The sequence below is a fragment of the Larimichthys crocea genome, unplaced genomic scaffold (assembly GCF_000972845.2).
Source record: "Larimichthys crocea isolate SSNF unplaced genomic scaffold, L_crocea_2.0 scaffold532, whole genome shotgun sequence".
Lineage (NCBI taxonomy): Eukaryota > Metazoa > Chordata > Actinopteri > Sciaenidae > Larimichthys > Larimichthys crocea.
Window position 1 is genome coordinate 308,700 of NW_020856961.1, and position 15,156 is coordinate 323,855.

Consider the following 15,156-nt stretch of genomic DNA (forward strand, 5'->3'; position numbering starts at 1 on the left):
TTGTGAGATGAGATCAGAAGTCCAAAGTCACATCTCTGCCACCTTCATAGACCCTACATCTGTGCCATTTGATCTGCAACCGGTACCCCCTTCCCCTCATATCCTCAGTGTTTGAACTGGCCATTCCAGCATTGACGAACAAAAAAATTGTATAAATATTAATGAACTACTCCGTTTTTTTCTTCCCTTTTGACCACGTTATAAAACAAATATTTTGAAACACATTTTTTAAATTTACTTGCCAGAGTCAGGCATTGACAAGAAGTCTTGATTATTACACTAAAGCAGGGGTCGGGCCACTAAGTTTGGAACCCGGGCCAAATTTTTTTCTGACAAGGTCCATCGCGGCCATTGACCATGCGGGGGGGGGGGGGGGGGGGGGGGGGTGACTGTGCTCGTCCAGAGGACTTCACTCGTAGCACCTCGCTCTGATTTCAAAGGGGGGGTGGCGATTTCCTTGCTAGATAGAATCCCATGGGTGGTGTATGACTCTCCACACGATTGGTGTACCTTCCAATGCTTGCACAGTGCAGTTCTTGGATAGGTTACGGCAATGAAAATAGGACGCGCGCCCCCTGTCAAAAAAAAAAAAAAATTTACAATTAATCTCGGGTTACGGATGATTGGCGTCCGGTCCGGCTCCGGGACCCCGTCCCGGGTGGGGAACCCCGGCAATATAGGGAACTTCAAAATTAACAATTATGGTCACTTACATTATTCAGTGTATTTTCATCCTTTGTCTTGAAAAGGTGACAGTTATCAGAAGGGGCCCACAGAGGGATTCCCCAAAAAAACAATGTAGGACTCTTGAGGACAAAGGTGGTGGTTCAAAAAAAATCGTGGTCGGACAAATTAGGCTGAGGTCGAAGATCAGTGATCAGAGACACAGAATACAAGGGCAAAGAGACACTTGGACACGTACATGACAAGACGAAACTGGCAACCAAAACAAGGGGAGCACAGAGACTAAATAGAGGGAAAAGGGGCGGGGAAACAATTCAGGCACAGGTGAAACACTGGCCGGTAATCAGGGAGCGGATGACCACCGGGGAAGGCGGAGACCTGACAAGACCAAAAACAGGAGGATAACAGATAAATGATGATGGTTCCAGTCAGACAACAGTTCCAGTCTAAATGTCAGGGGACCAGGACTAGGACAACAGGACCTCAGGCACAGAGATGGTGTGGAAAAAACCGCAGGCTTATTAAGTGGCAGCAAGGGTTCACCTCTTACAAAGTGATTAAACAAAAAGGCTATGAAACCTCCTAGTGCTTGACAAAAGCTATGAAAAGCTACGTCTTACGGAGGAGCAATATAACCGGCTATGAAAGGTATCAAAATAATAATCGCTCCAGTGGAGGAAGTACTACTCCCAACTATCCTATGATTAGAAAAACTTGACTCAAACAAAAGACGCTCCAGCCAGAGGATAAACCTAATCTAATAAAGAAAATGCTAAAACTGACAAATCACTCCTGAAACTGGAGGCACACTGATCTGAGAATGAGAACACATCACTCCTGAGGGGAAAATCAAAAGGTCTAAAAACTGAAAATCTAAGAACTAAGAAAATCTCTACAGCTTGAAACTACGAACAATACAAAGACAAATCACTCATAAGAGGAAAACAACGCTACTAATGCGGAAAACAGGCTTGAAGACAGTTACTATGGCTGTGGACTTGGGCCAGGTGCTGTAGTGACGCATGAAACGGAAACACACTAGCAACAGACAAAGGGAGACGCAGACTATATACACATACTCTATGGAACACATGGAAGGGTAATGGGGAACAGGTGGACACATCGGGACTCAGGAAGACAACAGACCCGTGACACATGAAAAGGCAAGTGACCTAAAACGAGAAGAGGGTTACCTTTCAAAAATAAAACAGGAACTGACAAGAGATGGAGACAGAACAAAAAAACCCAGCTTGACCGTGTGTGACAATTAAGTTGCTCTTATTTTGACATAAGTTAAGTAAGTAGAGCACTTTTGGTTTTCTCCTAGGCAGCAGAGACTTTGTTTTATTTTTCTCTTCAATTAGTTGATTTTTTCTCTCCTTTTTTGAAGGTTTTTTTTCTTCTTCTTACAATTCATAGCGATAAATTTTCATAGTCTGTTTGTCATTTCTGTCTTGAGAGGTGGAGAATTTAAATAACGTCTATTATATTATTATTATTATTTATTATTATTATTCTGCTTTGAATCCTCTTTGAGTGAAGGTCTGCAGTTAGACGTCTTCTTTTTGACAGTCGTGTCAGAATCAGAGCTAAAATAAAAATGCATTGAGTTTACAGAGTGAATTTGGAGCTGGACTTTGCATGTGTCTTGTGCTTTTATTTTGTCTCTTTAAACTTTGTCATGTCTGAAAAACAAAACTGACCTTCAGTGATTTTGAATTTTTGGGAACGTTGCAGGGTAGGTCACATCACATGATGCGTAGTCAGATGAAGTCCCCAGACATGTTAGTTTGTTTTGTGCTTTGATTTACATCACTATTCCGCAGTTCAGCTTTGAATTTCTTTAGGAAAATATTAATTTTACTATATTATTTAGTCCTTCCATATATGTGATTTATGAACTTTACATTTGAATGAGACAAATTGTGTTTTGTTTTGTTTTTGTCGTCCGGTGTTTGCTTCAGAAATGGTGAGTTTCATGTTAAACTTCTACTTCTATATCATAATGTTATGAATATCTCATAATGTTAATGTTATCATTACAAACCCTGACTCCAAATAACTTTTGGTCTCTGTATTAAACAACAAACAGAACCGTGTTTAGTTTTACGAAGTCTGAGGAGGTTGTTTTGTGATAAGTCTTGTATATGAACCACCTGGCAGAGGAGAGGTGTGACGGGGACCATGTGGAAAGAGTGGTGTTGATGTCCTGTAGCTACAATGTCCCAGAAGAGCTGCAATAGCTGCCTGCAGTGCATAGACCAAGTGTGGCAGGCCTTGTAAAACTGGATCTAATTTTGCAATGGGAAAATTTACAACCGACATTGATCTGAACACCTGCGAGTGAGTGCAAGTGGGTGGTGGTGGTTTAACTCAAAGCAGAGGACTCGAACGCAAGAGTATGGAATGAAAGCGATGACTTTATTTCGAAACACTGGGTAACACCAGGAAAACAAAGCGCCTCACAATGAGGGAGATCAAAAGCACAAGCTAAGCTAAAACTACCAACAAGGCAAGAGCCAACAAAAACATCACTCTCTCAAGAACAAGATGAAAAAACAAAAAAAGCTAGACTACAAGATAACTTCTGACTAGGACTATGACAAGAGTACTGGTGATCAGGACAATAGACTTGACACACTGGCACAGGACAAAGGATATGGCAGACTATAAACACATGGAGGGAAATGGGAACAGGTGGACACTAATCAGGATCAGGGGAGACAATCAGACTGTGACACATTGAGGAAGGGCAAGTGACCTGAAATGAGAGTTAATTTCAAAATAAAACAGGAATTCACACAACCAAAACATGGATACGGACCAAACACTCCACTTTACCCATAGCCGGGTGTTTGTGGTTGTTGTGACAGGAGTTAGGACTGAAATAATGCAACATTCCCTTCATCACGTGTGTTGTGATTTAGAATCTGAATCTGTTTCCACAATAATCCCGTTTCTGCCGATGTGAATCAAATTCAGTACACAGAGGATCAGGGTCAGCATCTTGGACTCACGCTGTTGGGTTGAAAGAACACCAAACAGGGACTGTGATGGTCAAATCAGGGACCGTTGGATAAAGTCATGACATGTAGTTTAAACTGGCTTTAGTCAAGTCCGCATTCAGAAAACCACATTAAAAGGAGTATTAAAAAACTATATTGTTAACAGTCAAATTCACCAAACCACACATCCGAACTGCAAAAAATACCCCACGTTCCTGCAAACTGGAAGGCACTGCAACAAAATCCAAACCTTTGCACCGATGGCGACCCCACTTCATTCATATTTACCAATTTTTGTCTAACCAACTACACATGTTGCGGCATAATGAAAAAGACTCATCTTTATGTATGGCTTTGCCCTCATACTGACATAGTTCAAAACCTGTAGAGAATTCTTCCGATTGTTTACATGCACCGAAATATTTGCAGGATACACACATTGCTTTTGAAATATATTTTTTTTTAATTTTTCAACGAAACCAAGTCCTGCAACATATGCCACAGCAGATTATATTTACACTGGAGTTGAACTAAAACATGCTCACAAAAACAGGAAGTTAAAAAATACAACGCAGAAAAAAAAGTCACTGTTCTCTTTTATTGCTTACTTCCTGATTGAAGTGTTAAACATTACATAACCACCTGTTTGGGCCGGTGGCACCTATCGTGCCAATTGAGCTCATGTAGAGTCATTTTAACTGACAGTGTTTTGAAATCGCAAGCATGTGACTTTATGTCAGATTTTGTGTCTTATGCAGAGAACCGCCTTCATACACTTTAAAACAGAGCCCTTTAATTGCAAAATGGGTTTTAAAGTTTTGAGCTGAGGTTTTGCTCCCTGTGTGTCACTTTAAATATTTGTGCTATCCATGTCATTCCAGTGTGTTAGCAACTGGAAAAAAAAAAAAACTGGAAAAAAAATGGGTTCGTTTTGTGTCCTAAACACAGCTTCTACCCCGGGGGGGTTGGTGACAACCATCAACCGTACTGCTATTTTAACCTAACCCACTTATCCCAAAATGTTGTGAATTTCTTCATGTTCCGAGACATTTGGGTCAGAGACTGTTATTTGAAACCTACTTTATTTGAAAGTACAGAGTGGTTGTTGTTGTTGTTTTTTTCCCTCTTTTCGCACATTTCTTGTTATTGCTGTTGTTGATTTAGAAGTTACTGATGTGAATTGTAATTATTGCTACTGTGAGGTTATAGGTGAAAAAACCTAGTTTCTCTCTCCAGATTTCTGTTTAAGTGTGGTTTGACCTCTTTGCAATCATCGGTGCTTTGTTTTAAGTTGTTCCCGCAACTAGTTCTGTTAGGGTAAGAGAAACTTGTTGCGCTTATTGCCAGCTATTGTGAAAGTTGTAAAATGCTTTGGAATCATTTTACAATTGTAGTGGTTCACTGGTAGTGTTTATGCATTATGGTATTAAGCACATCTATTAATGTTATTTATAGCAATATTTCAAATGTGTTTCTGTGTTTTTTCAGAAACTGATCTGTTATGCACACCCTCCTGCATCGTTTGTAGTATTTTCATGTTGGCAGTAAAGGACTTTAAAAATTACTACAAACCGACGACTGCAGGTTCTCTGACTGGAGCCCTGAGTGGTTCGATTTCCAAACACCAGTTCAGGGGTTCATACCCAACAAATCACCCTAACCCTAACTGCTCAAATCTCATGCTGACACCCCTAACCCGCTGAACCCTAACCATAAACCCTACCACTGGACTCTGCATGTGTCTGTGGTCTTTTGCTAACATTTTATTCAGATTTTATTTGTTTTATTCTTTTATTAAATCTTAAGATGGGGAGGTTTTTAACCCAATTCACAATGGCGTTTCATTTATTATTTCTAGATGGACTACTGATGGAATCAGTGACAGGTGTGTGTAATTAGGGGTGGGACAAACATGCTGGAAAAGGCGCGGCGTTAGGCAGAGAGGTGACAGACTGTGACACTTACAACCCTGTATTAGCTCTTAAGCTCCACACTCCACCATCTCTCCACATTTGAATTGTGTGTTAAAAATGCATGTAACGACCTCGAGGTAAAAATGTCCCTTCATGGATTCAATAAACGTATCTATTGTATATTTTATTCATCTCGGGTCCAGGTTTTCATCTCCGTGTTGTTTATCTGTTTCAAATCAGGTGTTTGTAATGCCTCAGTTACAGAGGGCCTGAGAGGAATTTTTAACAGACTCGACAAAAAGGAGGCAAAACAACCTGTGGAAATAAAATGTTTTTCCAGTATATACTGTAAATGTGTCCAGGTAAGGACGCCATTATTTCTTTAAGAATGACCTGGTCCACCAACCTTTGTTTATTGAAGCTGTTGTTATGCGGTCTGTTATGCAGCCCTCTTGGAGGAGAGTGTAATCCCTGCAGATGCATTTTCAAGTGTCTGCGATGTGACCCTCAATGAGCCAGGTTTCTGTAAAGCACAAGACAACTATTCGAAAATTTAACATTACATTATATTATAACAATAATATATAAAATTGTAAGGGAATAAACACATGTAAGACTTATAATTCATAGTCGTTGCATAACATTTCCTGTTGTCATTGTAGAACCATCGACTCTTGACGCCCATGTTTGAAACAAGAAAAAGATCACTGACAGTCCCAGTGGTACATCAGAGAATCCCTGTCCACACCTTTAACTGTCTGATGTAAATCAACCCTGCTTAAACTTCCAGACAGGTTAACATTTCTTTTTCTTTTTCATGTTTTCTAGGAAACACTGGCTGAAGACTATCGGAAGTCCAAGTTCGAGATTGACGAGCTGTCTTCTCCAACGCAAGAGATATTTCTAAACTGGAAATCAACCGCTTCTTGACTCGTTATTGATCATGCTTAGACACGCTGCTGTTACATCATAAATAAACCCTGCCATTAAAAAATATAGTTGAAACAACACGTCAACAGCCAGCTGATTATTATGGCTGAAGTGGTTTATCAGGTAAAAAACTCCAGCCAGTGTCAGATTTCAGGTTTAATTATTTTCAAAAGTTCTGACATGCAGACCCCACCGTTAAATCATGGTCCATCCTGCTCTGTACCTGTCTGAATAAATTTTTGGGATTTCTGTTCTCTGCCTTATTGCTCACGTTTTGTCTTGTTGGGTTAGGTAATCTATTCAAGACTCCTCCCTTGTGTTTAGGGGGGTAAGGGGGTGAGAGCCGTCCAACGTCCGGGTCTGCGACACCTATTTCCCGGTGGGTGCCAGAGACTCGGGGTACGTTGCCTACGGGAATGGCTGGTTGTGGGTGCACTCGATTGCAGGAGAGAGGTGGCTCAGGAGTAGACGTGCCAGGTGAGAGTGATTAGCACCCTGTAAGCCCCAATATGTCTAATCACGATCCCTCTTTACAAACACCCGTAGTGTGCTGGACCCAGGGAGGAGGAAAGAGCGTCCCTTACACTGCGCAGCAACTTCCGTACTAGAAAATTCCCACAGAAATTTTGAGATTGACGGCGTGGGCTGTTGCCGGGGATCGTTTTCAGAAAGCACACCTTCAATATGTTTAACATGTTATTCAGCCAGGAGCAGCTAGCGCTTAAGTGTACCATTACCATTAGCATGTTAACATTAGCATGTTAGCCATTAGCCTGTTGCATTAACATGTTCGCAATTAGCGCTGATACGCTAGCAATTCGCATTTCAGTATTCGCCTGTAAACATCTAGCATGTTTGCATTAGCCTGTTTGCATTAGCATGTTTGCCTAGCAGTTTGCATAACAGTTAGGGGTCCAGGGTTAGGACATGGAGAGTGTGGTGATTCTCTATGCACGGGCCCATTCCTGTTCCTGGTTTCAGGTGCGTTCTATTTTAGATTGAGACCCTTTGGAAAAATTGTCCCTAATTTCCGATCATTCTCTATCAGTGGGCTCTCTGTGCGTTGTTCCAGTCTGGACTCCCCTGTGAGGACTGGGTCGGACAGACGACCATCCCTGGGCGACAAATGGCTGACAACGGGTGTGTGTGTCTCTCTTTGAGTACGATGTTATATCTGTGTTGGGTGAAGCGCCTGGAGGAGTGTGTTTTTTGGTCTCCCGACATATTGTCCCTTTGTATGTATGTTTTCGGATGGTGGCTGATTTTTATGGAGCAGAGCAGGGTGTCTGTTTCTTTAAAAAAAAAAAACTTTGATGTTCTATTTGTTGTTTTGTGAATGAAAATTTATCCCTTGTAGGTGGGTGGTATCCAGGAAGTCGGACCGGACTTGGTGCTTGGGGGGATTTCAGCTTGCTGGACGGTTTGTTGTATTATCAAGGTGACGTACAAACTGTTTCAAATTCTCCATGGAATCCGGGCCAGACCCCCCAGATGTTCCTTTTAAAATCCAATAATAATGTTGTGGTTTCTGTTTGCAGGATGCCAGGGGCAGATGTTCCACTCGGCGCTCGCCTGTCTCCGTCAGGGGAACTGACACCGGATCAGATCGACCCGGCGCTGCTCGACAAACCAGGAAAGGGACCAAGAGGAAGTGAATAGGTCAGAGGGCGGTTCGTGGCGCGGCAGTCAGACGTGTTGTATCGTCCAAATCAGGAAGCAGCATGTCAGTGATGTTTGTTTTATCTTTAACAGATTTTTTATTAAAAATGATTTCAAATGACGACGACTGTTGTGTGATGTTTCAAGGCCTGTAGGAATAATCAGTGCCAGATGTAGATCACATCAGGCCACAAGGCTGACATTACTATCACTACAACCGATGCATCAAGACCTGAATGCATCACGACCCTGAATGCCATCACGACAATAAAAACATGGGGTTGACAGTATTTTCTCCCTTCGTGGGACTTCACATTCAGCTGGAGTTATGCTCCGGTTTCAGCCACTCAAGCGACGTCAATGGTTCGTTGGTTAATGCTTTTATTGAGTTTAATGATGTCGATATATTTTGATTGTGTTCACTAAATCATAGAGATACAGAACAAACAATTTATTATGCTTTATCCAGATGCTGGCTGAGTTGGAAAGTGACTATACTACTGACAAAGTCATAGTTGGAGCTTTAACTTGGTTCCCTTTCTATGGATGGATCGTCTCCCTTCAGGAGGGCAAAGCTACTTATATGGGGAATCATAAGTGAATTTATTTCCAAAGATCAATACACACGGTTAAGGTGACAGGTTAAAGTGCATTTCCCGTGGTGGGATGACTAACGTATATATCTGATCTAATCTTTAATCCAAACAATCTTACAGTCTGATTAATGAGGCCTGAACTGTGAAGTCACCCTCACGGATCACTGTGCGGTTGTATGTCATGAATCAATAAACTGTACCCCTGGGTAAATGGGAGTGGTTTAAATTTCAAAATCTAAGAAATTTGCTATTGAAACGAGAGTAAATGCATTTCTAGCAAAAACAAAAAAACAAAAACAGACGTAATAATGACCTGAATAGATTATGTCAAAAAAATACATAGTCGTTAACCGAACATATTAAACTAAATAATCCTAACAAAATCAATTAGACTCTATTATCACAGCAAAGGGTGCATTTATCGTTCGCGGCTTGCGGCTGATGATGATGATGATGATGATAGGGGCTTTATTGGTCATTGTAGCAGTACAAGACACTAAACGAATTGCAAACCAGTCTGTCCACTACAACTAATCTCCATGTAATATGACAAGTGGGGGAGGACAGGACAGGGTCTGGTAGCCAAAGAAAGAAGAAAAAAGGAAACAACATGGGGGGAGAGGGGAGGAGGAATAAAAGAAACACCCCCAGCCTGTACTCCTGTGGGAGTACAGGCTGGGGAGCAGGACCAAAAAACACTCAGCAGTTTTAGCACCATTACAAAAAACACTCTACAACATGAGACACTCACCAGCAACCAGGGACAGGTCGGGTGGTTTGAGGAATCCCGCACCAGTCCTGCAGCCAGTGGGGGGAAAGGGCGCTGGTTCCCTGACCCGGCTTGTCAGGAGTGGAGGGCGAAAAACCAAACAAAGGCAAACAAAAAAGAAACATGACTAAGCTTAATGCACTGATCTTAATTAGCTTATTAAATGATGTGAACACCGATATTACCAAGACAAATTAATGCAGAACGAGACATTTCATACTCAACTGTATGAATCCAACTTTTCTGAGGAAGGGGAAGATTGTCACATGTTTTTTGTAAAAACTCAAAATGAGTTATGAGTGCAGTCAGCCTTTTGAAAGGTTTAGGAAAACATACACAACCATACCAGACTGACTACAGCGTTTATCACCAAACTGAACGTTAGGTTCTGTTTCTAGACTTCTTCAAGGCGTTTGACTCTGAGCTGAAACATTTCCTTTTTATTAAAAAACACGACAGTTCTCAGGATTTGTTCAACATTGTTAAAAATGCTTGATCTCAGCAGCGTGATCTCCCTGACCAAAGGAATGAATCGAGTTTAACGTTGCTATGTGGAATTCAGCAGGGTTTGCCCTTGTTTCCAAACTTTTATTTTGGCAACTCAAACTGTTTACATATTAATAATTATTCAAGATAAACAATTTTAACACAGAGTTTAACATAAGTCAGTTGCGGTGATACGCCATCTTTCCTAAAAGACAAGTCGATGGTAGACAAACCAAACCTCTCACCCTCATCTCATTTATTTTCTAAAGCATTCTGGATTATCTCTTAAAATTTAAACAATGGGACACTACAGAATCTCCATTTAAAGTAAAACTTATTGTTAAATGTAATCCCATTACTTCAAAATAATCTAAATAAGATTTTTTTAAAGTAATCATATTTTTAAAGTAACCTTTTGGTTAGGTTAATTTTTTTAATATTTTTTAACTGATGTGATCTATTTTTTGAAAAGTAATCTTACTTTCAAAAGAATCAATTACTTTTGAAAGTAATTTACTTTCAAAAAGTAATCAAACTTTCTAGTCGTAATCTCTTACTTTCAAAAAGTACTTTATTATTAGGTAATTCTATTGCCTTCCGAAAGTAATCTAGTACTTTTTGAAAAGTACATTAGTTTTAAAAGTATCTATTTTTAAAGTAAACTCCTTTTAATTGTAATCCATTAACTTTTAAAGTAATCTACATAAGTTATTTTTTAAAGTAGTACTTTTATATTTTTCAAGTACCTTTTATTGGTATTTAAAATTCTTTTTCTAGGCAAAAATTTTGACTTTTTTCTGAAATCCTTTGTAACAATTTTTTTTTTCCATTCATGATCTACAGAAATAGATTTTTTTTACTTTAAACAAATACTTTAAAAACTAAATTAAAGATTCTTAATAAAAATTAACAGCTACTTTTAAAAAGTAAACGTTCTTAGAAGGTCATCTATTTACTTTCAAAGTAATCTATTCTTTTGAAGTAATAGATTACTTTCAAAAAACAATAGATTAATAACGTCTTCAAAAACATGAGTAAAACCTCAGAGGAAGTCCAAACTTTGAGAAAACAGTCTCAGTGGACGAGCTTCAGTCTCCCGGTTTGGACGTCCTGAAGGAGGAAACTGATGTCTCGAGGTTTGAAAGTTTCTCCGTCCGGGACTGACACCGGATCAGATCACCCGGCGGCTGCTCGCCAAACCAGGAAAGCCCAAGAGGAAGTGACGAGGTTCAGAGGGCGTCTCCGTGGACGACGGCAGGTCAGACGTGTTGTATCGTCCAATCCGGACGCGCATGCAGCTGATGTTTGTTTTTATTCTTAAAATGATTTTTTTTATTAAAAATGATTCCAAATGAAACGCGACTGTCTGTGTGATGTTCAAGGCCTGTGGCATTAATCAGTGCTCTGTAGATCCACTTCAGGCCAAGGCTGACATTACTATCACGACACCTGGAATGCATCACGACCACCTGGAATGCCTCACGGACACCTGAATGCATCACAGGTCGCGTGCTGCATTCAGGTGTCAAACAGCTCTGCTGAATGAAAGAAATGAAAACAGCTGACGTGAAGAGGACTTTTATTTTTTAGTGTTCCTTTATTGCAAATCATTTTGTCACACGGTATACGCCACTCTCGACAGCACAAACATAAATATATACTTACTTCCTTGCTCAGCTCTCAGGTGAGTTTGTTTTGATTTCGTTATAAAACACCACAGGGAAGTGACGACATTGGACGGGGCCGGAAGTCGTCTGCCACGTCAAGTGTTGTTGAACTTCCTGTACCAGACCCCGCCCCCTCAAAGTGCTGTCCTAATCAGAAGCCGGGTGGGGTCCAGAAGGACCTGCGGCGTTGTCCAGGTGCTCGAAGCACCGTGACATCACCTGGCTTGAAGTCCCGTCGGCCGTCCGTCACAGGCCGCACTCCATCCCCGCCTTCCACCACCTGCAGCATCTTTGTGATGTTTCCAGCGCCACCAGGACACCTGCAGAGACCGCCAGAGTACAGCACGGTTTAAACACGGGTTAACACGGGGTCCAGGGTCCCGATCCAGGGTCCAGTCTTCTTACTCACCCTCCCAGTACGGTTTGTTCCCGTCCCGGATCAGTCTGAAACCGCGTAGTCCGCGGTCCAGCAACCTTATGGGAACCGGCAGCCTGGCAAAACAGGAACCCTCTTCTTTTCCCACGGAGACGTCGAAAATGGCGAGGACTGTCGCTTCACCTGATGACCAGCGGAGAGAGAGAGATGATCAATCCTGTTAGGTAGGTTAAAGGTTCATTTGACCTTCAGCTCAGCATAAGAAGTGAAGAATCACCGAGGGACATTTCGGAGACGAGTGGCGGAGTTCCCAGCAGTTTGGCGCTCAGGCTCGCCTCAGCTCGTCAATCAGTTGTGATGACGTTGTGAAGTCGGGAGCGGGACGCCGTGCCGTGCTGCCAGCTGCTGGGATCGGCCCGGCTGGCTCCGACCTTGAAGCCATAAAATGGATCTGAAAGAACACTTCTCTGTTAGGTGACCTCTCTGATTAGGACACCTGATTGGTTGATTGAACAGGGGAACTGAGGTGTGTGGTTACCTCGCGGAACGTGGCAGCCATGTTGATGCGTTCTCTGAAACGTCTCCGATGCCGAAGTGACGGACCTCCAGCTGACATGCTGCTGAGCGTCGTAACGTCAGTCTGTTCCGGATGGCGTCACCGAGCCGTCCACATCCACGGAGGTCCAAGGTTGTCAGAAGACAAGCAGGGCAGCTATATCTAGCTCGTTCAGACCGAGTGATCTGATTGGAGAGAGTCGTACACGTTGTGCATTACCTTGGACGATGACTGCAGGGCTGGGCTCGTCCTCTCTGCGTCCTCTCGCTCGGCCTCCACGGAGACACTTGTTCTTATTTCGCTCGATAGAGAGCGACTTAATATGACGCCAGCTCAGGGTGCGTTTCAGCCCGCTATCTACTTTCATGTACTCCTTCCGATGTTCTTTCTGCTTCCGCTCAATGGCGCTCTGCCCTCCCTGCAGCTTCTGCTGCTCATACTCTAAACTCATCCACTCCACCACCTCCCTCGCTCGCTTGCTCTGTTATAAGAAACCAGAAAACAACCAATCAGGAGAGAAGGTCCACCTGAAAAACTGTGTTTACCTGGACTGCAGGTACGATTTGTCTCACCTCAGTTGATGGTTGTTGGTAGTGTTGGTGTTGGTGTTGACTGGTTTGTTGGGTTGTTGTTGGTGTTGGTGTTGTTGTTGTTGGTAGTGTTGTTAGTTAGTGTTGTGATGTTGTTGGTAGTGTTGGTGTTTTGCTGGTGTTGTTGTTTGTTGATGTTGGGTGGTGTTGTTGGTGTTTGTCTGTTGTTGTTGGTGTTGCTGTTGGTGCTTGTTGTGTTGGTGCTTGTTGTGTTTTTGGTAGTGTTGGTGTTGATGTGTTGTTGTTGTTGTGTTGTTGTTGGTGTTGTGTTGTTGGTAGTGTTGTTAGTAGGTTGGTGCTTGTTGTTGGTAGTTGGTGTTGTTTTGGTGTTGTTGTTGGTTTGCGTTGGGTGGTGTTGTTGGTGTTGTTTGGTGTTGTTGTTGGTGCTGTTGTATTGTGTGTTGGTGTTGTTGTTGGATGTCGGTGATGTTGGTGCCTGTTGGTGTTGTTGGTGTTGTTGTTTGGTGCTGTGTTGTTGTGTTGTTGTTGTTGTTGTTGGTTGTGCTTGTTGGTGTTGGTGCTGTTGTGTTGTTGTTGGTGTTGGTGTTGTTGTTGTTGGGTTGCTGGTTTTTTGTTGTGTTGGTGTTGTTGTTGTTGGTGCTGTTGTGTTGTTGGTGTTGTGCTGTTGGTGTTGTTGGTGTTGTGCTGTTGGAGTGTTGGTGTTGTTTGCGTGCTGTTGGTTGTTGTTGGTGTTGGTGCTGTTGGTGTTTTTGGTGTTGTTGTGTTGGTGTGTTGGTTGCTGTTGGTGTTGTTGGTGTTGTTGGTTGTGTGCTCACCTCAGACTCCACTCCAGGAAGACCTCCCAGCAGATGGCAGCTCCTTCCAGCCAACCAACATCCACCGCTGCCACTCGGCCCGCCTCTGTCACCACTCCCCTTTCTCATCAAACAGGAAGCGGACTTTAGCCTAAGCTCTGCCCTGCCCCAAGAACCGAGGCCACGCCTCATCGTCCCCTGCTGTATGATGGCTGTGGTTACAGGCTGAGAGGGACACGTGACGGGTCAGAGAACACGTGACGGGTCATGAGACTACTTGACAGGTCAGGAACACGTGACGGGGTCAGAGAATAGTGCCAGTCAGAGGAACACGTGACGGGTTCAGAACTCCCCCTTTGCCTTTGTCGGTCGACTCTCAATAATATGACTCCCTCCACTGGGCCGCTCGGGCTCCGCCCTTCAGCCTCCGAACCTCCGCCAGCGCCACCGCCCCGGGCCATGAAGCCAGCAAGTTGTCGCCCCTGGACAAAACAGTGATGACTTTCATGTTTACATGCGCTGACCTTATGGTTCTTGACAGAGTGAAGACATTTTCGTCTGCTGGGTCGGGGTCACCTTCCGCGCCGGGACCCGTGGATCGCTCCTGAACGTCTCTCAAACTCCTCGCAGACGATGTCGTGGGCCAACAGGCTCCTTTTTGATCTCTCTGGGGGTCGGCCTGGTCGGCTGAGGTTTGTCACACTTCTCACCGCCACGATCCACCGGCACTGGACCATCAGAACCAGATCCGAACCCAGATCAGAACCAGAGGGTAAGCACAGGAGAAGCCCTGGGTTGGGTGCCCTCAGCTGTGACCTGACCGGTCTACCTTTGCGCTCCTAGCGTGCTCGATGGACTCGACAGTTCCTGATTTCATGACAACCGTCATCGGCTGCCACCACCAGGACCACGCTGTCGGTGGCGTTGGCTCCGCGGGCTCCTCATGGGAGGAGAACGCAGCGGCCCGGAGTGTCGTAGAAGGTGTCGTTCCACCTGTAGGCAGCTGGACTGGACGAAAAAAACCCACAGTGAGTGTGTGGTTGTGTGTATCTGGTGTTCGTGTGTGGTGTTGTGTGTATCTGTGTCTCGTTGTGTGTGGTCTGTGTGTGGTGTGTGTGTGTGTATATATCTGTGTGTCTGTGTGTTTCTGTGTGTTGTGTGTGGTATCTG